Source organism: Saimiri boliviensis, chromosome 2, assembly GCF_048565385.1.
Source record: "Saimiri boliviensis isolate mSaiBol1 chromosome 2, mSaiBol1.pri, whole genome shotgun sequence".
Taxonomy (NCBI): domain Eukaryota; kingdom Metazoa; phylum Chordata; class Mammalia; order Primates; family Cebidae; genus Saimiri; species Saimiri boliviensis.
Genome location: NC_133450.1, coordinates 185,991,318 through 186,018,467, shown reverse-complemented (window position 1 = coordinate 186,018,467; position 27,150 = coordinate 185,991,318). Strand labels below are relative to the sequence as shown.

Sequence of the window (27,150 nt, the reverse complement as noted above, 5' to 3'; positions counted from 1 at the left end):
TCCTGTCTTAAAACCAACCAACCAACCAACCAACCAAACTACTCTGAAACTTTCACAAATGAAATGACAGGTAAAAATTAATTACAAAATAAAATGGAGAAGGGGGCAGGTAGGTACAGATAAAACAAGATTTGCCATGAGTTATTCATGGAAGCTAAGTAACGAGTACACAGTTTATCATACTCCTATTTCTATTTTCATATAATGGAAAATTTCAAAGATACAAAAAGCTTTTTAAAAAGATGCCTAGGCCGGGCACGGTCACTCACAACTATAATCTCAACACTTTGGAAGGCCAAGGCAGATGGATCACCTGAGGTCAGGACTTCAAGAACAGCCTGGCCAACATGGAGAAACCCTGTCTCCACTAAAAATACAAAAATTAGCCAGGCATGGTGGCACATGCTTATAATCCAACTACTCAGTAGGCTGGGGCATGAGAATTGCTTGAACCTGGGAGGAGGAGGTTGCAGTAAGCCAAGATTGGGCCACTGCAATCCAGCCTGGGTGACAGAGTGAGACTCTGACTCCGGGAAAAAAAACAACAAACTAATACACAATTTTTTTTTAAGTGTTAGGGTGTTTTGCATAACCAGCATAATAATCATGCCATTACTATACAATTGGTGCCACTATTAACTAAGTGAACATCATGGAACATGGCAAGGTGATTTTAAAGTTCATGTCAGACCAGGTGTCTTCACACCTATAATCCCAGCACTTTGAAAGGCCAAGACAGGAGGATCACTTGAGCCCAGGAATTCAAGGCCAGCCTGGGCAACATAACAAGATCCTCTTCAAAAAAATTTTTAAAAGTTCAGCTAGGGGCCAGGCACGGTGGCTCAAGCCTGTAACCACAGCATTTTGGGAGGCCAAGGCGGGTGGATCACAAGGTCAAGAGATCGAGACCATCCTGGGCAACATGGTGAAACCCAGTCTCTACTAAAAATACAAAAAATTAGCTGGGCATGGTGGTACGTGCCTGTAATCCCAGCTACTCAGGAGGCTAAGGCAGGAGAATTGCCTGAACCCAGGAGGCGGAGGTTGCGGTGAGCCAAGATCGCGCCATTGTACTCCAGCCTGGGTAACAAGAGTGAAACTCCGTCTCAAAAAAATAAAATAAAATTTAAAAAATTCAGCTAGGTATGGTGTAGTTTGAGCTACTTGGGAGGTTGAGGCGGGAGGATCACTTGAGCAAAGCAGTTCAAGATTACAGTAAGCTATGATCACAACACTGCACTCCAGCCTTCCTGACAAAGCAAGATCATGTCTCTAATAATTAAAGTTCATGTGACAGCAAAAATATATGGAAATAACAACATTCTTGATAAAAGGCAATAAGGAAGAATTTGCCCCAGTGGATAAAGCATCCTATAAAGCCGTAACAATTAAATGACTAAATGACACACAAGCAGATCAATGATACAGATTAGAACATGTTTATTTAGAAAACAATTTTAAAAATTGCAAATAGCCGGGCACGGTGGCTCAAGCCTGTAATCCCAGGACTTTGGGAGGCCGAGGTGGGTGGATCACGAGGTCGAGAGATTGAGACCATCCTGGTCAACATGGTGAAACCCCGTCTCTACTAAAAACATAAAAAAATTAGCTGGGCATGGTGGCGCGTGCCTGTAATCCCAGCTACTCAGGAGGCTGAGGCAGAAGAAATGCTTGCACCCAGGAGGTGGAGGTTGCGGTGAGCCGAGATCGCGCCATTGCACTCCAGCCTGGGTCACAAGAGCGAAACTCTGCCTCAAAAAAAAAAAAAAATTGCAAATAACTAGGGAAAAGGATTCAAATAATGTAGAGAAAAATGACTCACTTTGGATGAAGATGCTTGTGGACACATGAATTTAAAAATCACGCCTCACTTTCAAGTAGAAAAATATCAAACCTCATCTTCAATAAGAATCAACAACAGTAATAAAGATCTAGACAATCTTCAGTCTCTGCAAGAAGAAAACAGAGTTCCCACACTAGTAGCAAAAGATTGATTGTTCTGTAGCCATGGTAACACAAATAGCCACTAGAATGAGTTTTAAATTGCTTAATCAATACCTGACGGCTCTATAGCTATAGAACCACAAAAACCAATTCTAAATCCACTTAAACAACTTCACTCAGTAACCATGTTTTTGCAAGTAAACCTATCAGTGATACCCACTACTGATAGCCCCTTGTTCCTGAAAGCTAGCCAATTGGGAACATAGTCATTTCAATGAACACATTTCTGAATACCAAGTATATCAGTAACTGTCTCACCCAAGCAGCCATGCTTCCACAGTCAATGCCAATCCATCATGCCCATATCCACCAATCCTCGAACTTCATGCTTCTCAAAAACCGCACGTCAAATAGCAGTCTGGTGTAAAAGAGATCAACTGCCCAGCAACGCTCTCTTTACTTAAGTAAGCAGTAAACTCAGCTTTGTGAAATACTAAGTAGTAGTAATATCCTCGGACACTCTAGCCTTTATAAAAGGCTAGAAAAATACAAACCAACACAGAAATATACCCAAGATACCTTAAGTGAAAAAGGCAAAACAGTATATAAGTTGATGCTATTTTAAAATAATTATGCTCTATCTATCTACCTGCTAAAAAACAGGCTGGGTGCAGAAGCTTATGTCTGTAACCCCAGGAGGTCTTGGGAGGCCAGGGCAGGAGAACTGCCTGAGGTCAAGAGTTTGAGATCAATTTGGGTAACATACCCATTCTACAAAATACATAATATTTATTTTTTTTAATTTTTATTTTATTTTTTGAGAAAGAGTCTCCCTCTATTGCCCAGGCTGGAGTGCAGTGGTGCAATCTCGGCTCACTGCAACCTCTGCCTTCTGAGTTCAAGAGATTCTCCTGCCTCAGCCTCCTGAGTAGATGGGACTACAGGTATGTGCCACCACACCCAGCTAGTTTTTTTTTTTTTGTATTTTTAGTAAAGATGGGGTTTCGCCGGGCGCGGTGGCTCAAGCCTGTAATCCCAGCACTTTGGGAGGCCGAGGCGGGTGGATCACGAGGTCAAGAGATCGAGACCATCCTGGTCAACATGGTGAAACCCCGTCTCTACTAAAAATACAAAAAATTAGCTGGGCATGGTGGCGCGTGCCTGTAATCCCAGCTACTCAGGAGGCTGAGGCAGGAGAATTGCCTGAACCCAGGAGGCGGAGGTTGCGGTGAGCCGAGATCGCGCCATTGCACTCCAGCCTGGGTAACAAGAGCGAAACTCCGTCTCAAAAAAAAAAAAAAAAAAAGATGGGGTTTCACCATATTGTCGAGGCTGGTCTTGAACTCTTGACCTCGGATCCACCTGCCTCGGCCTCCCAAAGTGCTGGGATTACAGGCGTGAGCCACCGTGCCTGGCCAAAAGTTGTTTTTTTTTTTTTTTTTTTTTTATTGCATTTTAGGTTTTGGGGTACATGTGATGAACATGCAAGATTGTTGCATAGGTACACACATGGCAGTGTGCTTTGCTGCCTTCCGTCCCCTCACCTGTATCTGTCATTTCTCCCCATGCTATCTCTTCCCACCTCCCCACCCCCCGCCCCTCCCCCATTTCCCCCCAACAGACCCCAGTGTGTAGTGCTCCCCTCCCTGAAAAATATGGAACGCTTCACGAATTTGCGTGTCATCCTTGCGCAGGGGCCATGCTAATCTTCTCTGTATCGTTCCAATTTTAGTATATGTGCTGCCGAAGCGAGCACAAAAGTTTTTAATAAAAATATATGCATATGTAAAAACAATGTGTGTATGTTTCTTCATATGCATTACATATACAATATACTTTTAAAAGACTGTGAAAAGACACATTCCTAACCATTAACAATGATTAGCTCAAAAATAGAGGGTAATGGAGGCAGAATGGGGCATTTAAAGAACAATTGTAAGTTCTCTGACTGATAATAAACAACATTAGTATTTTTATAAACTGAAAAAGAAATTGAAGATTTTTCACTTGTGAATCTTCTATACAATGCTCTATACCTACTTTGCACTGAAAATTGACATTTGGAATGATACACTCAAAAAAGCTTAAGTTTGAAAATATAAAAACTAAGTTAAGGCTGGGTGAGGTGGTTCACGCCTGTAATCCCAGCATTTTGGGAGACTGAGGCGGGCAGATCATGGGGTCAGGAGTTTGAGATCAGCCTAGCCAACATGGTGAAACCCCATCTCTACTAAAAATACAAAAATTAGGTAGGCATGGTAGTGCCCGCCTGTAATCCCAACTACTTGGGAGGCTGACACAGGAGAATCGCTTGAACCCGGGGGCAGAGGTTGCAGTGAGCAGAGATCACCCCACTGCACTCTTGCCTGGGCAACAGAGCGAGACTGTCCCAAAAGAACAAAACAAAACAAAACAACACAACTAGGTTAAAATGATGGAAATCAGCAGTGGGGTCTTCTTAAACGTCAATAAAAATAAGAAATCCAGCCAGTTTTACAAATTAAATTTTTAGGCCGGACGCGGTGGCTCACTCCTGTAATCCTAGCACTTTGGGAGGCCAAGGTGGGTATATGACCTCAGGTCAGGAGATCGAGACCAGCCTGGCCAAAATGGTGAAACCCCATCTCTACTAAAAATATGAAAATTAGCAGGGTATGGCAGGGGGCACCTGTAATCCCAGCTATTAGGGAGGCTAAGACAGGAGAATCACTTCAACCAGTGAGAGATCACACCACTGCACTCCAGCTTGGGTGACAAAGTGAAACTCTTGTCTCAAAAAAAAAAAAGAATTTTAGGCCAGACACAGCGGCTCATTCCTGAAATCCTAGCACTTTGGGAGACCAAGGCAGGTGGGTCACTTGAGCCCAGAAGTTCAAGATCAGCCTGGAAAACATGGTGAAACCTTTTCTCCACACACAAAAAATGTTTTTTGTTTTTTGTTGTTTTTTTTTTTTTTGAGACGGAGTTTCGCTCGTTACCCAGGCTGGAGTGCAATGGCGCAATCTCGGCTCACTGCAACCTCTGCCTCCTGGGTTCAGGCAATTCTCCTGCCTCAGCCTCCTGAGTAGCTGGGATTACAGGTATGCGCCACCATGCCAGCTAATTTTTTTGTAGTTTTAGTAGAGATGGGGCTTCACCATGTTGACCAGGATGGTCTCGATCTCTTGACCTCATGATCCACCAGCCTCAGCCTCCCAAAGTCCTGGGATTATAGGCTTGAGCCACCGGGCCCAGCACAAAAAATGTTAAAGCTTAGGCATGATAGCTTGAGCCTATAGTCCCAACTATTGAGGTTGCTGAGGTGGGAGTATCACTTGAGCCTGGGAGGTCGAATCTGCAGTGAGCCATAATGGTACCACTGCACTCCTACCTGTGCGACAGAGTGAGACCTGGCCTCCCACCAAAAAAATTTTAATATAATAGAAATTACAGGATATTTTAAATTCCAAATTGTGTGCATATGAAATCTATGAGACATAACTGAATTGCCTTAGGAAGTTTGATAGCTTTAGGGAGTCTTACATTTACATCACATGTGGAATTACCATCTTTACTTTGCATTTATATACAGTGCATATATGTAAGCACTGGTTCTTTCTACAGTAACGTTTTATTCAAGTTATCAATTGACTTTTGCTTAATCATGCTGTTAAAGTGTAACAATAACTTATTAATAGTTCATTTTATCTAGAAGTCACAGTTGGTTGTCCAGCCCTAAATCACCTAGGAGACAATTCACCATTGTTGTGCTAAGGGATGGAAGGGATGGGGGGGGGGAGGGAAACAGCAGCACAAAATTAAAGAGGAAAATAATTACTTTCATTTACCTACAGGTCTACTTAATTAAGTGAAAGTAGTATCTATGATATTAGATCTTCTTTTTTTTTTTAAGACGAAGTCTTGCTCTGTAACCTGGGCTGGAGTGCCGTGGTGTGATCTCCACTTACTGCAACATCTATCTCCCAGGCTCAAGCAATTTTCCTGCCTTATCCTCCTTAATAGCTGGGATTACAGGTGCTGGCCGCCACGTCCAGCTAATTTTTCTATTTTTAGTAGAAACGAGGTTTCACCATGTTGGCCAGGTTGGTCTCGAACTTCTAACCTGAGGTGATCCGCCCATCTCAGCCTTCCAAGTGCTAGGATTACAGGCATGAGCCACAGAGCCTGGCGTGATATTAGATCTTTTTTTTTTTTTTTTTTAAATTGCATTTTAGGTTTTGGGGTACATGTGAAGAACATGCAACATTGTTGCATAGGTACACACATGGCAGCCTGATTTGCTGTCTTCCTCCCCTTCACCTATTATCTGGAATTTCTCCCCATGCTCTCTCTTCCCAACTCCCCATCCCCCATCCCTCCCCCATTTCCCCCCAACAGACCCCAGTGTTTAGTGCTCCCCTCCCTGTGTCCATGTGTTCTCATTGTTCAACACCCGACTATGAGTGAGAACATGCGATGTTTGATTTTCTGCTCTTGTGTCAGTTTGCTGAGAATGATGGTTTCCAGGTTCATCCATGTCCCTACAAAGGACATGAACTCATTGCTTTTGATGGCTGCATAATATTCCATGGTGTATATGTAACACATTTTCCCTGTCCAGTCTATCATCGATGGGCATTTGGGTTGGTTTCAGGTCTTTGCTACTGTAAACAGTGCTGCAATGAACATTCGTGTGCATGTGTCCTTATAGTAGAACGATTTATAATCCTTTGGATATATACCCAGTAATGGGATTGCTGGGTCAAATGGAATTTCTATTTTTAGGTCCTTAAGGAATCGCCACCCTGTCTTCCACAATGGTTGAACTAATTTACACTCCCACCAACAGTGTAAAAGTGTTCCTATTTTTCCACATCCTCTCCAACATCTGTTGTCTCCAGATTTTTTAATGAGCACCATTCAAACTGGCGTGAGATGGTATCTCAATGTAGTTTTGATTTGCATTTCTCTGATGACCAGTGATGATGAGCATTTTTTCATATGTTTGTTGGCCTCCTGTATGTCTTCTTTCATAAAGTGTCTGTTCATATCCTTTGCCCACTTTTGAATGGGCTTGTTTGTTTTTTTCTTGTAGATCTGTTTTAGTTCTTTGTAAATTCTGGTTATCAGCCCCTTGTCAGATGGGCAGACTGTAAAAATTTTTTCCCATCCTGTTGGTTGCTGATTCACTCTAATGACTGTTTCTCTTGCTGTGCAGAAGCTGTGGAGTTTGATTAGGTCCCATTTGTCTATTTTGGCTTTTGTTGCCAATGCTTTTGGTGTTTTGGTCATGAAGTCCTTGCCTACGCCTACGTCCTGAATGGTTTTGCCTAGATTTTCTTCTAGGGTTTTTACGGTGTTAGGTCTTATGCTTAAGTCTTTAATCCAACTGGAGTTAATTTTAGTGTAAGGTGTGAGGAAGGGGTCCAGTTTCTGCTTTCTGCACATGGCTAACCAGTTTTCCTAACACCATTTATTAAACAGGGAATCCTTTCCCCACAAAAATCAATGTGCAAAAATCACAAGTATTCCTATATACCAATAACAGACTTAAAGAGAGCCAAATCAAGAACGAACTGCCATTCACAATTGCTACAAAGAGAATAAAATACCTAGGAATGTAACTAACAAGGAATGTAAAGGACCTCTTCAAGGAGAACTACAAGCCACTGCTCAATGAAATAAGAGAGGACACAAATAGATGTAGAAACATTCCACGTTCATGGCTAGGAAGAATCAATATTGTGAAAATGGCCATACTGCCCAAAGTAATTTACAGATGCAACGCTATTCCCATCAAGCTACCAATGACCTTCTTCACAAAACTGAAAAAAAAAAAAACACCTTAAACTTCATACGGAACCAAAAGAAAGCCTGCATAGCCAAGTCAATTCTAAGCAAAAAGAACAAAGCAGAATGCATCACACTACCGGACTTCAAACTATACTACAAGGCTACAGTAATCAAAACAGCATGGTACTGGTATCAAAACAGAGATATAGACCAATGGAACAGCAACAGAGGCCTCGGAGGAAACACAACATATCTACAACCATCCGATCTTTGACAAACCTGATATTAACAATTTATTTCTGAAACTGTTAAGCAAGTGTACTAAAGTGTATCTACTAATCAAATTCACACACACTCCAAATCCTTTTTTTTTTTTTGAGACTGAATCTTGCTCTGTCACCCAGGCTGGAGTGCAGTGGCATGATCTTGGTTCACTGCAACCTCCACCTCCCTTCAAGCAATTCTCTTGCCTCAGCCTCCTGAGTAGCTGGGATTACAAGCACCCACCACCATGCCCAGCTAATTTTTTGTATTTTTAGTAGAGACAGGGTTTCACCATGTTGGTCAGGCTGGTAATGAACTCCTGACCTCAAGTGAGCCGCCTGCCTTGGTCTCCCAAAGTGCTGGGATTACAGGTGTGAGCCACTGCACTGGGCACCTCAATTTTTAAATATTGAAGTTTACCATTTAAAAAAATTCTCCTGTGTACTTCCCTCTCAATTTTGCTATTAACCTAAAAACTACTCTGAAAGAGGGTTTTTCTCATTTTTGAAATAAGGTTTCAGTCTGTCACTAAGACCAGTGCTGTAGCATGATCACAGCTCACTGCAGCCTCAACCTTCTGGATTCAAGTGAACCTCCTGCCTCAGCCTTCCAAACAGCTGGAACTACAGAGAAACACCACCATGCCTGGATAACTTTTTTGGTTTTGGGGGGGTTTTTCCCCATGTTCACCAGGCTGGTCTCAAACTCCCGGACTCAAGAGCTTCTCTTGCCTCAGCCTCCCATGGGGCCTCATGTTTGTAATTCCAGCTTGAGCCACTATGCCTAGCTAAAAACTAGTCTTTAATATTAAAAAAATTATTCATGTGGTAAAGTTTTGAATTTGACCTATCTATTGGCTGTCTCAAGAAATACAGGAAATAAATCTGAGATGTCACACCTAAACAGACACAATTGTTATAGAAGTTAATTACAACCTTGATAGGCTCTTTTATATTTTTCTTTTCTTTTTTTTGTAGAGAACAGGGTCTGGCTATATTGTACAGGCAGGTCTCAAACTCGTGGGCTCAAGGTATCCTCTCACCTCTGCCTCCCTAAGAGTTGGGATCACAGGTATGAGTCACAGTGCCTGGCCTCCTTACATCCTTCTTGACTAATGGTGTAAACTCATAAGAACAAGTACTTCCTCAAGTCCATCGCAAATCTAATTTTAAAAATAAATAAAAAGAAAAAAAATTAAAAAGTACCACCCAGGAGCAATAGCTTACACCTGTAATCCCAGCACTTTAGGAGGCTGAGGAGGGCAGATTACGAGATCAAGAGATCGAGACCATCCTGGCCAACATGGTGAAACCCCATTTCTACTAAAAATACAAAAATTAGCTGGGTGTGGTAGTACACGCCTGTAGTCTCAGCTACTCAGGAGGTTGAGGAAGAAGAATTGCTTGAACCTGGGAGGCGGAGGTTGCAGTGAGCCGAGATCGAGCCACTGCACTCCAGCCTGACGAGACAGAGAGACACTCTGTCTCCAAAAAAAAAAAAAAAAAGTGCCTCCAAAATATATTTCTGTACCATTACCACATTTTACCCTATTTTTTACATTAATTTTTAAAGTTTCAACTCACCCGGACGGTGGGCTAAGTGGACCCTCAATGAAATCACCAAACTCATCAGACACCTATTTTTAGTTATACAAACATTATATGTGTAAATATTTTCACTTATTCTATTATTCAACATATTGTTAACTGAAAACGTTACCATGCAACAATATGGGAGGTAGGAAACAAACATATTTAGAACACTAGCCCTGCATGGCAGTATTTTATTTAAAAGAAGCACACAAATAAATGATTACAAATTAAGTGCCTCAAATGAAATCTCTACTAGTTGCTAAGAGAGCACTGTGAAAGAAATGCCTAATTCTGGCTGAGACAATCAGGTAAAATTTACAAAGGGGTGCTACTTGAGCCAAGTACTGAGGCCAGGGTGAACGGGACCTTACAGGCAAAGGGAAAAATAATGCAGAAAAGCCTACATATGTGAGCAAAGAGAGAAACAGTTGGAATAAACATGAGAAGTGCATTTTTGATGCACATAGAAGCATAATCAGTGAGACCCAGTAATTGACTTGATATTTGGATTGAGGAGAAGGAAAAATTCAAGGACAACTCTCAGTTTTCTATATTGAGAGAATAAGCAAACAATGACAGATGGAAGTAGAGATAAATAATACTCATTAAGTGCTTACTACGTCAGGCATTGGGCTAACTGTATCATTTCATCACTCAGTTGTGAAATTAACAGTTAAGAAGTTACAGACATAAATGCATGTGACCTATTTATTGAGAAACAGATAATTTTCTAGGCATCTATGGATACTAAAAAGCATTTTCCCATTTATCATTTTGTCTTCTTGAATCACTTTATTTCCTGGGCTTCTCCAATTTCACTGTCTCCTCATGCTCTAACTTTTCTACCCACTCTTTCTCATACTTCTTACCTCCTCCCAAGATCCTTTTTAATTTAATGTACCCTCATCATAACTTTCCTTGGTTTCCTATTCTCCCTAAATGTAGCACTCCAGTCTGGTAACAGAGTGAGACTCTGTCTCAAAAAAAAGAAAAAGAAAATTACAAAAGAAAACCATTACATATGTAAATATGTAAAACCAAGTATACACTGACTTGGAGTAAAATTTTGATAACCCCCAACGTGCAGTATTAAAGAAATTTTGTTATTCTACTAATTACTTTCAGATGAGATTTCAGCAATGACAAAAAAAATTACATATGTTTTTGTTTGTTTTGAGACAGGGTCTCTGGGTATGGCATGAGTACAGTGGCAAAATCAGGGCTCACTGCAGCCTCAACCTCCCAGGCTCAAGTGATCCTCCCACCTCAGCCTCCAGAGTAGACAGGACTACAGGCCTGCGCCACCACACCCAACTAGTTTTTTTCATTTTTGGTAGAGATGGGGTTCTGCCATATTGCCAAAGCTGATCTTGAGTTCTCAAGCTCAAGCAATCCACCCGCCCCAGCCTCCAACAGTGTTGGAATTACAGGCGTGAGCCACCATGACTGGCCAAAAAACAGTTACATATGAATAATGAAATATATCCCAATTACTCCTGCTACCTATTTATTAACATACTATTAAATAGCTGAAAAAGTTTCCTGGTCCTAAATACAACTTTACTTGGTAATATCTCAGTTGATGGCAAATGTAGTGTTTACTGCTGTATTTGGATTTGTGCCTGGATTTAGTGTGAAATGAGGATACTCCCACTGCTGAGTTTTTCTGCTATGTCATCAGTTCACATCTGCCATAGGATATGTTTCAACAAGTCATCAGCAAAAGCAATCAAAACATATTTTTTGGGGGGAAGGGTAGATCGGGTTTTCATTTTTCCAAAAATTGCACCAAAGTAAAGCAAAGCTCATTGATGCAGATGTGCTGTGTAGGCATTAGCAGTATTCCCCTCACTATGCACTCTTTGGACAGTTTGCAACCACAAGAAAGGGTGGTTAAAACATGTTTTCTTCCGGGTGCAGTGGCTCACGCCTGTAATTCCAGCACTTTGGGAGGCCAAGGCTGGTGGATCACAAGGTCAGGAGATCAAGACCATCCTGATCAACATGGTAAAACCCTGTCTCTACTAAAAATACAAAAAATCAGCTGGGCATGGTGGCACGTGCCTGTAATCCCAGCTACTCAGGAGGCTGAGGCAGGAGAATTGCCTGAACCCAGGAGGAGGAGGTTGCGGTGAGCCAAGATCGCGCCATTGCACTCCAGCCTGGGTAACAAGAGCGAAACTCCATCTCAAAAAAATAAAAATAAAAACATGTTTTCTTCTTAACTTGCTGAAAGTGTCAGAAGTCTGCCAGTTACAAATCTTTATAAAGTGCTCAATAATAGTATGTGGGAAAGAAAATGTGTACACACACACACACACACACACACACACACACACACACATAAACCCCTAGTGAGGCTATATAATGTGCTTGCAGGTTTTAAAGTCAAACTGACACAGAAGGGCTGGGATCCTGTCTAAGCCCCACCCTTAAGCTTGCCCTAAAGTGTGTGTGTACACACAACACACATTCTAGTGAGGCTACATAATGAAGGGCTGACACAGAAGGGGTGGGATCCCAGCTAAGCCCCACCCTTAAGCTTGCCCTAAAGTGTGTATACACACACACACACACACACACACACACACACACACACACCCCTAATGAGACTACATAATGTGCTGCAAGTTTTAAAGTCAAACTGACACAGAAGGGCTGGGATCCCGGCTAAGCCCCACCCTTAAGCTTGCCTTAAGTGAAAACAGTTGACCCCATTTTTTTCAGCCGAAATGTTGCCTTTTGGGCCTGCCCTGCTCCTATCCTGTGCCCATAAAAGACTTCAGCTGGCAGAGCAACACAAGCAGCTGAGTGTCAAGGACACAAGCTGCTGAGCATCAGAGACTACCGAATTCGGCTAATTTGAGACAGTGTGATTTCAGATAGGGGCCTGCAAGATATAGCCGGACTTCAAGGAAAGATCACCTTCCCATCCCCTTTCCAGCCTCCCTTTCCACTGAGAGCCACACACTGTTCAATAGTCTTCTGCATTCATCACCTTTCAAACAGTTCGTGTGACCTGACTCTTCCTGGACCCTGAACAAGAACGGGGTGTGGAGAGGACAGGGGCTGCCACTCTGACCTTCCACTGAGCTGGTTGGCACTTGGCCGGTCCTGGACTGCAGAGCTGGAAGAGCACTGGTTGTAACGTGCTTGGACGCTGCTGCAGGGCCCACGCAGAGCCTGCACCTGCCAGAGAGTAGCGACTGGCCAGTTCATTCGCTTGTTTCTGCACTGGCTCTCTTGCTCGCACGCTCCCTCCCGCGAGTAGTAGCCAGCAGAGGGCTGAGTGCAAAGGGGATAAAGGGAACTATCCTGTCTCAAAATTATGAATCTTAATTTAAAATCCCAATATAGGGCAGGGCGAGGTGGCTCACACCTGTTAGCCCAGCACTTTGGGAGGCCAAGACAGGCGGATCATGAGGTCAAGAGATAGAGATCATCCTGGCTAAGACGGTGAAACTCCATCTCTACTAAAAATAGCTTTGTGGAACGCACCTGTAGTCTCAGCTACTCGGGAGGCTGAGGCAGGAGAATCGCTTGAACCTGGGAGGCGGAGGTTGCAGTGAGCCGAGATTGCCCCACTGCACTCCAGCCTGGGCAACAAAGAGAGACTCTGTCTCAAAAAAAAAAAAAAAAAAAAAAAAATGGGGGGACGGGCAGATCATGAGGTCAGGAGATCAAGGCCATCCTGGTCAACATGGTGAAACTCGTCTATACTAAAAATCCAAAAAGAGAAAAAAAAAGAAAAAAAAATTAGCCGGAGGTGGTGGCGAACACCTGTAGTCCCAGCTACTTGGGAGGCTGAGACAGGAGAATTGCTTGAACCTGGGAGCCGCAGATTGCAGTGAGCTGAGATCGAGCCACTGCATTCCAGCCTGGCGACGGAGTGAGACTGTCTGAAAAAGGCCAGGCGCGTTTGCTCACGCCTGGAATCCCAGCATTTTGGGAGGCCGAGGCGGGTGGATCACGAGGTCAAGAGTTCAAGACCAGCCTGGCCAACACGGTGAAACCCCATCTCTACTAAAAATACAAAAGAATCAGCCAGGCATGGTGGTAGGCGCCTATAATCCCAGCTACTTGGGAGGCTCAGGCAGGATAATCGATTGAACCTGGGAGGCATAGGGTGCAGTGAGCCGAGATAACACCATTGTACTCCAGCCTGGGCGACAGTGCAAGGCTCCTGTCTCAAAAAAAAAAAAAAAAAAAGTCTAAAAAGTTTAATTTAGAATTATTATAATACTTATCTCAAAATAAAAATGAAATATATATATCAGGAAATCCCTGCACTCTTACTAGACTCTAAAGTTCATACCTTAAAGGAGATTTTATTGTAGTCTCAATATTAATACTGATAGCTCTCTGTATTTTTTTTTTATTTTTGTTTTGAGACAAGGTCTTGGTCTGTTGCCCAGGCTAGAGTGCAATGGTATTATCACAGCTCACTGCAACCTCTACCTCCTGGGCTCAAGCAATCCTCCCACCTTGGCTTCCCGAGTTGCTAGGACTACAGATGTGAACCACAGGCAGCTAACTTTTTAAACATTTTTTTGTAAAGGTGGAGCTTTGCCATGTTGCCCAGGCTAGTCTTGAACTCCTAGACTCAAACAGTCCACCTGCCTCAGCCTCCCAAAGTGCTAGGATATAGGCGTAAGACAGAACGCCTGGCCCTCTGTATTTTTTTTTAAGACAGTCTTCCTCTGTTACCCAAGTTGGAGTACCGTGATGCAGAGGCTACAGTACAGCTCACTATAGCCTTCACCTCCCGGGTTCAAGCAATTCTCCTGTCTCAGCCTCCCAAGTAGCTGGGAGTACAGGTGTGTGTCACCACACCTGGCTAATTTTTTGTATTTTTTAACAGAGATAGGGTTTCACCAAGTTGGCCAGACTGGTCTCCTGACCTCAGGTGATCCACCCACCTCAGCCTCCCGAAGTGCAGGGATTACAGGTGTAAGCCACTGAGCCCCACCCGCTCTGTATTTTTTTTTAATGCAGTAATTTAAAAATATTTCTTTCAGCTTGGAAAGTGAAGCCATTTTTGCCCAAAAATAAATGCTAGAGAACCAAGAGCAGGGTAATGGAATAGTAGAAAACAGCATTTGGACTTGTGGTTAAATACATGTGAACAAACATATTTACTGATGCCTCCTCAGAAACTAGGTTTACTATGTTTACAGAAAAGGAATTTTTATTTTTAAACTCATAGACCCATGAGGACAAATGAAAGGATACAACAGAAACAAAATTTTGGAAGCTGGAAACCAGAAAAATAGGTAGTAAGTAATTTAGAAGACCAGACTGTGGTCAGAAAACCAGGAATAGGCTTTCTCCACAGAACCAGAAAAAAAACTCATGAAATGGAGGCACTGACAGCAAATAATGCTGATAATTAATGGACTGGTCAAAAGTCTGTATAAAGAGTACACAGATAGGAGGCTGAGGCAGGAGAATTGCCTGAACCCAGGAGGCGGAGGTTGCGGTGAGCCGAGATCGCGCCATTGCACTCCAGCCTGGGTAACAAGAGCGAAACTCCGTCTCAAAAAAAAAAATAAATAAAAAGAGTACACAGATCCCCAGAGCCTCTATCCCAGGCTAATCAGGGACTAGCCTACACCACACTACTAAAGACTGGATGTTTACTCTCTGTCACAATTGAACTAGAAACACAGGGGTCAGGAAACAAATGAAAATAGAGAAAAAAATCTAACTACTGAATGGTAAGATCCTACACTCTCTTTTTCCACCTGTCTCTTCAAACACTAGCAATCAGACCTGTATACAGGCCAGGTAGGAGAAAAGATTCCTCTCTGAGGTAGCCAACCATCTCCCACAGAGAAAACACAAAAGATATAATAGATGGGGGCCTCCCAATCAAATGTGTCCAGCTGGGTCATCATACAGTAACATTAAACACTTCACAAATTTTGCCCTTCACACAGAGCTGAACTTTCAATCTGCTTTTCAGTACCTGACTCTTAAATATGAACAAACAGGATGGATTTCCAGAAATTCCTAGACGCAAACACAAAAGGAAAACAAAATACCTTGGAGCCAAATATATATTTGATCTATCTACCTATATAGATATAGATAGATAGATGGATAGATATTCTCAGAATGTTAAGATATGAAATCCATAAAATAAGAACAGGAAGCCAGGGGAGGAAATTCAAATTATAAAAAAGGTGGGGGGCTTTGGCCAGGTGTAGTGGCTCATGCCTATAATCCTAGTACTTTGGAAAGCCAAGGTGGGTGAATCGCCTGAGGTTAGTAGTTCAAGACCAGCCTGTCCAATGTGGTGAGACCCAGTCTCTACTAAAATACAAAAGAAAAATAAACAAATTAGCTAGGCGTGGTGGTGTGCAACTGTAATCCCAGCTCTTGGGAAGAGGTAGGAGAATCACTTGAACCCATAAGGCTGAGGTTGCAGTGAGCTGAGATCACACCACTGCACTCCAGCCTGGGTGACAGAGCACAACTCTGTCTCTAAAAACAAAAGAAGGAGTGGTTAAAAATAAAAATGAGACTGGGCAACACAGCAAGACCCCCATCTCTACAAAAAAAATTTGATGAAAAAATTAGCTGAGTGTGGTGTCTCCAAAAAAAAAAAAAAAAAAAAAAAAAACCACAAAATAATTCAAGAAAAAGTCCTAAAATTGAAGGACAAAAGTAAACAGAACTTTTCATCCAAGCATAATGGATTAAAAAAAAAAAAAAAAAACCAAACCCATACCAGAGCATATTATTTTGAAATTTCAAACACTGAAGTCAAAGGTAAGTGTCTACAAGATTCCAAAAAGAAAAAAATTCTTATCACATGAAACCGTCAACAACAGCAAAACTGAAAACAAGGAGATAACATTTTCAGAATTCTGAAGAAAAATTATTTCAACATCTTATGAAGAACAAGTAAAAATATTTTCTATAAAATAAAATATTTTCGAGAGAGATCCAAGATGGCTGATCACTAGCAGCTCGGGATTGTAGCTACCAGTGAAAGCACAAAGAACGAGAGGACGCCATACCTGCACATGAATTCTTGTTGCTCACGCACCAGGAGATTCCCAGCGGAGGAGCCCCACGGGTCGCCAGCGCGACTCTTGTGACCGGCGAGGCGGTTTTGCCGGCGCCTTGGAGCGTCGGTTCTTGGTGCAGAGTCAGAAAAGCACCATCAATCTTAACGCCGCTGATTTAGTCGGTGCAGTGGGTTGCTCAGATTTCGGCGCTGAGAATCAGTAAGTTGGACGTCCACTTGGAAACTCAATTACAAAGACAGTAAATACAAAGACCACAGATGGATAAATTTATAACGAAGGGAAGAAAACAGCCAAGAAAGGCTGAGAATACTCAAGATCAGAACGCCTGTCCCTCAGCAGGAGATCATAGTTCCTCATCAGCAACGGAACAAGGTTTGATGGAGAACGAGTGTGTTCCAATTACAGAAGCAGGCTTCAAAATGTGGATAATGAGAAACTTCTGTGAATTAAAAGAACCTGTTTTAAACCAATCTAAAGAAACTAAGAACTTTGAAAAAAGATTTGACGAAATGTTAACAAGAATACACAATTTAGAGAGGAATATAAGTGAATTGATGGAGCTGAAAAACACAATACGAGATCTTCGTGAAGTATGCACAAGTTTTAACAGCCGAATTGATCAAGCAGAAGAAAGGATATCAGAGGTCGAAGACCAACTCAATGAAATAAAACAAGAAGACAAGATTAGAGAAAATAGGATAAAAAGGAATGAGCAAAGTGTCCAAGAAATATGGGACTATGTGAAAAGACCTAATCTACGCTTGATAGGTGTACCTGAATGTGACGAAGAGAATGAATCCAAGCTGGAAAATATACTTCAGGATATTATTCAGGAAAATTTTCCCAACTTAGTAAGGCAGGATAATATTCAACTCCAGGTAATACAGAGAACACCACAGAGATATTCCTCAAGAAGAGCAACTCCAAGGCACATAATCGTCAGATTCACCAGGGTTGAAATGAAGGAGAAAATACTAAGGGCAGCCAGAGAGAAAGGTCAGGTTACCCACAAAGGGAAGCCTATTAGACTTACAGCAGATCTCTCAGCAGAAACCCTACAAGCCAGAAGAGAGTGGGGACCAATATTTAATATCCTTAAAGAAAAGAACTTTCAACCCAGAATTTCACATCCAGCCAAACTAAGCTTCACAAGTGAAGGAAAAATAAAGTTTTTTGTGAATAAGCAAGCACTCAGAGATTTCATCACCACCAGGCCTGCTTTACAAGAGCTTCTGAAAGGACCACTACACATAGAAAGGAACAAACAGTATCAGCCTTTCTAAAAAAAATACCAAAAAGAGCATCAATATAATGAAGAATTTACATCAACTAATGGGCAAAATAGCCAGCTAATATTACATGGCAGTATTAAACTCACATATATTATTATTAATTCTAAATTTAAATTGACTAAATCCCCCAATCCAAAGACAGACAGGCAATTTGAATAAAAAACTAAAACCCATCAGTATGCTGCATCTAGACCCATCTCACATTCAAGGATACACAAAGACTCAAAACAAGGGATGGAGAAGGATTTACCAACCAAACAGAAAGTTAAAATAAATAAATAAAAAGCAGAAGTTACAATTAAGCAACAAAGATCAAAAGAAGCAAAGAAGGACATTATATAATGATAAAAGGATCAATGCAACAACAAGAAGAGATAAAGATCCTAAATATATACGCACCCAATACAGGAATACATAGATCAGTACCATATCATATCAACTTAGAAGTTTAAACGAAATGTTGGTTGGCTCCTTGTTTGTTATTCTCTTCCCTCATTTTCTTTTATATCTCCATTATTAAGGACAATTATAGGCATACCCATATTTAGATTACATTCTAGCCCGGGCAATAAAGCAATACCCCCATCCTCTCTCCCTCTTCCTCTTTCTCTTTCTTCCTCTTCTTTATTTTCTTATTAAAAAAAAAAAAATTAACCATTTTAAAGTGAACAATTTAGTGACATGTATTCATAATGTTGCCCAACCACTACCTCTATTTTCAAAAATACTGTCATCAGCCCAAAAGGAAATCTCCTAGCCATTACTTAATTGCTTCCTATTCTCTCCTGCCCTCAGCCTCTGGCAACCACCAATCTTCATTCTCTTTGGATTTTCCTATTGTGAATATTTCTTATCAATGGAACCCTGCAATAGATGACCTTTTGTGTCTGGCTCCTTTCATTTAGCTTAATGTTTTCAAGGGTCATCCGCATAGGTACTTCATTTCTCTTCATGGCTGAATAACGTTCCATTGTATGGATATGCCACAATTTGTTTATCCATTCATCCATTGATGGATATTTGGGCTGTTTCTGCCTTTCAGCCATTGTAAAAAGCTTGGGAGGTCAAGGCTGCCAAGATTATGCCACTGCATTCCAGCCTGAGCAACAGAGTGAGACCCTGTCTAAAAAGAAAAAAAAAAGCAGCCAGACCCGGTCCAGCTGCTCTTTCCCATATTCCTGACTTACACAATACTACTTTCCGGTGTATGTTCTTATTCTTTATTACTGCATTTCCAGTACTTTTTATTTTTGTAAGTAGTGAGGCTCCTTTATTCCAAATTTGACAGATCGTGAAATGCCTCTCAGCCCATCTCCTTACTCCTTACACTTTACCTTTCCATCCATGCAAAAAAAAAAAAAAAAAAAAAAAAAAAATTCAAACAAATGAGGTCTCATTATTACCTCCAAATGGTATCTCTCCTGGGAGCTACTAGAACAACACTTCATACACACACTCACATCCCCTCCAAAGCCATAATTATGAATAAGACTTAACTAAATACATAAACTAATAAAATTAAAAATTTAGCAAAGTCACTACATTCAAGATAAACAGACCAAAAAAACCCTGTATAACTATATTCTAGCAACAAACATTTACAAATTTTTTAAAATTTTGAATACCAGCAAGGCACAGTGGCTCACGCCTGTAATCCCAGCACTTTGGGAGGCCAAAGCAGGCGGATCACCTGAGGTTAGGAGTTTGAGACCAATCTAACATGGAGAAACCCCATCTCTACTAAAAACACAAAAAATTAGCCAGGTTGGGGGTGGGGATGGCGCATGCCCCATAATCCCAGCTACTCAGGAGAATCACTTGAACCCAGGAGGTGGAGGTTGTGGTGAGCCGAGATCGCACAATTGCACTCTAGCCTGAGAAACAAGAGCAAAACTCTGCCTCAAAAAACAAAACATCCAATTAATGTCCCCTAGTAAAGAAAAGCCAAAACAAGACAAAACAAAATTTTAAATACCATGTACAGTAGTGTAACAAATACCTAGAAATAAATCTACAGAGAAAGGTGTGTAATCTCTACAAAACACTAAGAAAAATTTTAAAGACCCAAACAGAGAGATACACAACACATTCATAGACTGAAAGATTCATTATTATTAAACTGTCCATTGTCCCCAAATTGATCTACAAATTGAATCCAATTCCAATAAAATTCCAGCAGGTTTTCTGTGTGAAAACTGACAAGATATTAAATGTATAAGTAGGTATTTATTTATTGTATGAAAATGCAAAATCCACAGAACAGCCAAAACAAAACAATCTTGAAAAAGAACAACAAATTTGGACATACACTGCCAGATTTCAAGACATCATAAGGTTATAGTAATTAAGACTGTGCTGGCCCGATGCAGTGGCTCATGCCTATAATCCCAGCACTTTGGGAGGCCAAGACAGGAAGATCGCTTGAGCCCAGGAGTCTGAGACCAGACCGGGCAACACGGCAAAACCCTGCCTCTACAAAAAACCCCTCTGATCCTCCCACCTCAACCTCCTAAGTAGCTGGACATGGTGGTATGTGCCTGTAGTCCCACCTAAGCAGAACGCTGAGGTAGGAGGATCACATGAGCCTAGGAGGTTGAGGGGGCAGAGAGCCATGTTTGCACTACTGTACTCCAGCCTGGGCAAAAGAGCAAGACCCTGTCTCAAAAATAAAATTATTGGGGCCGGGCGCGGTGGCTCAACCCTGTAATCCCAGCACTTTGGGAGGCCGAGGTGGGTGGATCACGAGGTCAAGAGATCGAGACCATCCTGGTCAACATGGTGAAACCCCGTCTCTATTAAAAATACAAAAAATTAGCTGGGCGTGGTGGCGCGTGCCTGTAATCCCAGCTAGTTAGGAGGCTGAGGCAGGAGAATTGCCTGAACCCAGGAGGCGGAGGTTGCGGTGAGCCGAGATCGCGCCATTGCACTCCAGCCTGGGTAACAAGAGCGAAACTCCGTCTCAAATAAATAAATAAATAAATAAATAAATAAATAAATAAATAAATAAAATTATTTACAGATAAAATGTCATGAAGTCTAGATCTCCTTTAAGAAAACAGAGATTGAGCAGAACGAATCCTATTGAACTGCTAAAAAAAAAAAAAAAAGAAAAGAAAGAGGCCGGGCACGGTGGCTCAAGCCTGTAATCCTAGGACTTTGGGAGGCCGAGGCAGGTGGATCACGAGGTCAAGAGATCGAGACCATCCTGGTCAACATGGTGAAACCCCGTCTCTACTAAAAATACAAAAAAATTAGCTGGGCATGGTGGCATGTGCCTGTAATCCCAGCTACTCGGGAGGCTAAGGCAGGAGAATTGCCTGAACCCAGGAGGCGGAGGTTGCGGTGAGCCGAGATCGTGCCATTGCACTCCAGCCTGGGTAACAAGAGCGAAACTCTGTCTCAAAAAAAAAAAAAAAAAGAAAGAAAGAAAAAAATGGAGAGGCCAGGCATGGTGGCTCACACCTGTAATCTCAGCACTTTGGGAGGCCAAGGCAGGCAGAACACTTAAAGGCAGGAGATCGAGTCCAGCCTGGCCAGCATGGTGAAACCTCATCTCTACTAAAAATACAGAAAATTAGCTGGGTGTGGTGGCATGCGCCTGCGGTCCCAGCTACTCGGGAGACTGAGGTAGGAGAATCCCTTGAACTCAGGAGGCGGAGGTTGCAGTGAGCGGAGACTGTGCCACTGTACTTCAGCCTGGGCAACAAAAACAAGACTCTGTCTCAAAAAAAACAAAACAAAACAAAAAAGGAAAATAAAATGGAGAAAGAAATGAAACTAAATTGGGAAAATGTTAATCACCAAAGTTGGTAACAGGTACATAAGGGTTGATTTTAATGTCCTTCCCACTTTGTTATGTCTTTCATAATAAATTTATTTAAATAAAGCCAAAAATTTAAAATACATATCAAAAGATTATGAAGATTAAAGTTGAGAAAATTAGTTGAAGAAAAAGACAAAAATATAGAAAATGTAAGAAAATATGAAAATTAGAGAATCAATCTGACTCATCTTCCAAATAAAGGGGATTCTAAAAAGAGAAAAAAAAAGAACAGAAGAATGAGAATTAAAGAATAAAATTTCTCACAGCTGAAAGACTGATGTTTCCAGACTGAAAGAAGCCTCCGAGTATAATAAATGATAAAAGACCTAAAATGAAACTGAAAATGATCTATTTGACCATATGAAAAACAGTATTAAAGCCAAGCATGGTGGCTTACACCTGCAATCCCAGCACTATGGGAGGCTGAGGGGGGCGGGATGACCTGAGGTCATGAGTTTGAGACCATCCTGGCCACCATGGAGAAACCCCATCTCTACTAACAATACAAAAATTAGCTAAGTGTGGTGGTTCCCACCTGTAATCCCAGGTACTCCGGAGGCTGAGGCAGGATAATCACTTGAACTCAGGAGGTGGAGGTTGCAGTGAGCTGAGATCGTGCCATAGCACTCCAGCCTGGGCAACAGAGCAAGACTCTCTCTCCAAAAAAAAAAAAAAAGAAAAAGGAAAGAAAAACAATAGTAAACAGATTTTACGATTCTGATAGGAAATTTGGAATTACAGATAAGAATGACAAAGGAAAGAACATAAAATGGAAAAAACAAAACAAGAAAACTTCAGGAAAAACAAAAATTTTCCAAGAAAGGTAATATATACAACTGGGAAGAGTCAACATAATTTTTATAAGGTAAACACTTGATATTGCTATCACTATAATGAGAAAGACAAAGGAAGGGAAAATGGTTAAGGTAAGGCTGAGTGGTATAAAAGAGCTAAACTCATGTTCCACAATAGAAAATGCTAAAATTTAAAAATCATTAAGTAGCAGTATAAGCACACTATTTTAGAAATCCAGTGGTAATATACCAAAAAACAAACAAGACTGGAGAGAGGAAATGTGGGAGGGAATAGGTAAAGCAAGAAACTACTGTTTCACATCATAAGCCTAGTACTAATATTAAAAAGAATATTTTTTTGCTCGCTCCACCATACTTTTTAAATCTTTAAAATAACGTACACATACAGTATTACATTGATAAAAGTAAACAAAAAACTTCAGAAAATAACACTTTGCTGAGGACTGACTGGGAGTAGAAGGGCTACCTGGGGGAGAAGAAGGTGACAAAAAGTATTTACATTTTGTCCTTGGGACTCATCCAATTATGCTTTGGGAAAATCATTCCCTGTCCCTTTCTCTAAATAAATCAACAGCCACACTGCAGTTTGCCAAGTGTGTACACAGTAAAATCGGGACAGTGTAAGAGCCCTGCTAGTATAAGGTTTTGTTTTTTGAGGCAGGTTCTATCACCCAGGCTGGAGAACCGTGGCACAATCTCGGCTCACGGCAGCTTCAACCTCCCAGGCTCAAGCAATCCTCTAACTTCAGCCTCCTTAGTAGCTGGGACTGCAGGCGCATGCCACCATGCCCAGCTATTTTTTGTTTCGCCATGTTGCCCAGACTGATTTCAAATTCCTGGGCTCAAGTGATCCGCCCACCTCAGCCTCCCAAAGTGCTGGGATTAGAAGCATGAGGCATCTTGCCTGGCTGTAAGGTTTTGATGAAAACAGATGCAGGCTGATCGGTCACCCTCAGCATTCACTGTTCCAGTCTTTCCTCTTAAAAGTCCCCTGGCTGGTAGATTACAATTTTAAAAGAAGGCCTCCTTCCACTACTGTCTAGGAGTTTCAAAGTAAAACTGTGCCCAGTGTTGTTACATGGTAAAGTGACAGCAATTAGGAATGATCAGCACTGACTTTGTGTTGCCTGGGGATCATCCTCTTCTCAGGAGCAGACTTGAACTGAACTTGGATTTCCATTATTTCCCCAATATACATAACCAAACATAATAGCTGAAAACCCCAGGAAAAAGAAACTCGTGAACCAAAATAATCACCCAAAGAGTACATACAACTACATTAAGAGACAAACAAAAACGATATAAAATATACCATTCTGAATCCCTACGCTTCTTAAATACATTATCATGCTGGCTGGGTGCAGCGGCTCACGCCTGTAATCCCAGCACTTTGGGAGGCCAAGGTGGGCGGATCATGAGGTCAAGAGATCGAGACCATCCTGGCCAACACAGTGAAACCCCATCTCTACTAAAAATACAAAAATTAGCTGGGTGTGGTGGCACGTGCCTGTAGTCCCAGCTACTCGGGAGGCTGAGGCAGGAAGATTGCTTGAACCTGGGAGGTGGAAGTTGCAGTGAGCCAAGATCGTGCCACTGCATTCCAGCCTGGCGCCTGGCGACAAAACAAGACTCTGTCTCAAAAAAAAAAAAAAAAAAAAAAAAAAAAAATATATATATATATATATATATATATATATACACACACACACGCACGCACACACACACACATATATGTATGTATATATATTCATGCTCATTCCAAGTTCTTGGTCCATCTGTTCGAAAATCCAACAATGTTATCTACAAGACACAAAAAAGACTGGGAAAAAAAGGAGAGAAACATAGGAAAAAATAAACTGAAAGGAAGCTAAAGAAACAATCTGATAAAATGAAATTCAAGACAAAAAAAAAAATGCCATGAGGGGCAGTATGTACTGGTAAAAGGAATAATAAAACAAGAAAATATAACCATGATACATACATGTTTGTGACCTAGAAATTACAGTCACAAAATATGTTAAGTAACAAATGGAAGAATGCAGAGAAAAATATATGAATTAAATATTGTGGGCCGGGCGCGGTGGCTCAAGCCTGTAATCCCAGCACTTTGGGAAGCCGAGGTGGGTGGATCACGAGGTCGAGAGATCAAGACCATCCTGGTCAACATGGTGAAACCCCGTCTCTACTAAAAATACAAAAAAAAATTAGCTGGGCATGGTGGCACGTGCCTGTAATCCCAGCTACTCAGGAGGCTGAGGCAGGAGAATTGCCTGAACCCAGGAGGCGGAGGTTGCGGTGAGCCGAGATCGCGCCATTGCACTCCAGCCTGGGTAACAAGAGCGAAACTCCATCTCAAAAAAATAAATAAATAAATAAAAATAAATATTGTGGCCAGGAATGGTGGCTCATGCCATTGACGGTAATAATTCTAGCATTTTGGGAGGCTGAGGTGGGTGGATCACTTAAGCCCAGGAGTTCAAGACCAACCTGGACAACACAGCAAAACTGTTTCTACAAAAAACACAAAAATGTGGAGGTGAGTGCCTATAGTCCCAGCTACCCAGGAGGCTGAGGTGGGAGGATCACCTGAGCGTGGGAGGTTGAGGCTGCAGTGAGCCATGCTTATGCCACGGCACTCCAGTCTGAGTGGTAAGAATAAGACCCAGTCTAGAAAAAAAAAATTGCACTTGCAGATTTTAATACTCCCTTCTCAGAAACTCATAGATCAGGTAGAAAAAAATAAAAGTACTGAAGATCTGAATAATATAATTAACAAATCTGGGCTGGGCACAGTGGCTCACACCTGTAACCTCAGCATTTTGGTAGGCTGAGGCAGGCAGATTACATAAGGTCAGGAGTTCAAGACCAGGATTGCCAACATAGTCAAACCCTTTCTCTATAAAAAATACAAAAAGTAGCTGGGCATGGTGGTGGGCACCTGTAACCCCAGCTACCTGGGAGGCTGAAGCAGAATGGCTTGAACCCTGGAGGCAGAAGTTGCTATGAGCTAAGACAGCACCATTGCTCTCCAGCCTGGACAAGAGCAAAACTCCGTCTCAAAAAAAAAAAAAAAGAGAGAGAGAGAAAAGAAAAGAAAACAAATTCTGAACAACTAAGTAGACAACATACAGAACTCCATGCACAGCAAAGAAGGAAGTCTTTTCAAGCACACGTTTACGGCCATAAAGCAAGCCTCAATAAAATACAAATACTATCACAGAGATCACATTAACTATAATGAAATTAGATATTAATATCAAAGGGAGAGTTTGGTAAGAAACTCATACATTTAGTAACAAAACATACTAAAGGACTCATGTTAAAAAGAAAAAGAGCCAGGGTATTAAAATTAAAAAAAAAAAAAAGAAAGAAAGAAAAAGGAAACTAAGAAACACTTCGACTGTCAGAATATTACATTTTGTGGGACATAGTTAAAACATTACATTAAAAAGTTACCTGTCCTGTGGCTCACACCTGATATCCCAGAACTTTGGGAGGCCAAAGTGCTAGGATCCCTTAAGCCCAGGAGCTTGAGACCAGCCTAAGAAACACAGCAAGATATGGACTCTACAAAACATTTTTTAAAATTAGCTAGGTATGCTGGCACATGCCAATATTCTCAGCTGGGTGACAGAGTGAGACTCTGTCTCAAAAAAAAAAAAAAAAAAGATAGGAAGGAAGTAACAGAAAAAAGGTTGCTTGTAGACCAGGTGTGATGGCTCACACCTGTAATCCCAGCACTTTGGAGACCGAGGTGGGCAGATCATCTTGAGGTCAAAAGTTGGGAGACTAGCCTGGCCAACATAGTGAAACTTTATCTCTACTAAAAATACAAAAACTAGCCAGGTGTGGTGGCACACACCTGTAATCCCAGCTACTAGGGGGTGCTAAGGCTAGAGAACTGCTTGAATCTGGGAGGCAGAGGTTGCAGTGAACGGAGATCAAGCCACTGCACTCCAGCCTGGGCGACAGAGCAAGACACCATCTCAAAAAAAAAAAAGGTTGCCTGCATAGATCAAAGACAATATGGGCCATAAAACTGAGGATGGTGATTAAATTAATCATCTGCACCTGACATCTAGAAAGAATTAAGATGTCTGTGGGTAGATAAATCAATCAGCAGAAATTTGAAAATGTTGAGACTGGCCTTCTCTTCCCGGTTGTTCCCGGAGTCAGGAAAGGCTGGGTTGAAATGGCAGGGGGGAAAAAAAGGAAAATAAAATGGTGAGAATGTGTAATAGAATTAAAATAGAAAAGGTAGGCTGGGCGTGGTGGCTCACGTCTGTAATCCCAGAACTTTGGGAGGCCAAGGTGGACAAATCACCTGAGCTCAGGAGTTCAAGACTAGCCTGACCAACATGGAGAAACCCCCGTCTCTATTAAAAATACAAGATTATCCAGGCATAGTGACACAGAGGCTGCGGCAGAATCACTTGAACCTGGGAGGCAGAGGTTGCAGAGCTGAGATTGAACCATTGCATTCCAGCCTGGGCATCAAGAGTGAAACTCCACCTCAAAAAAAAAAAAAAAAAAGGAAGAAGGAAAACATAAAGCTACGTTAACGGAAGTCTTGCTTTGGAAGGGAGAATGTTTTTTTTTTAGTCAGAATCT

At 41.6% G+C, this 27,150-nt stretch overlaps 1 protein-coding gene and 2 non-coding genes across 3 annotated transcripts in view; all 3 read right to left on the bottom strand.

The window, feature by feature from the left end:
• The window catches only part of UBE2R2 (ubiquitin conjugating enzyme E2 R2), a 130,144-nt gene that overhangs the window by 55,771 nt on the left and 47,223 nt on the right, over window positions 1–27,150 (bottom strand). The window lies entirely within an intron of this gene.
• On the bottom strand, window positions 3,594–3,700 carry LOC141583822 (U6 spliceosomal RNA). The gene has a single exon (XR_012516718.1). It is a non-coding gene; the product is annotated as a U6 spliceosomal RNA (small nuclear RNA).
• LOC120366495 (U4atac minor spliceosomal RNA) lies at window positions 11,345–11,467 on the bottom strand. The gene has a single exon (XR_005581148.1). It is a non-coding gene; the product is annotated as a U4atac minor spliceosomal RNA (small nuclear RNA).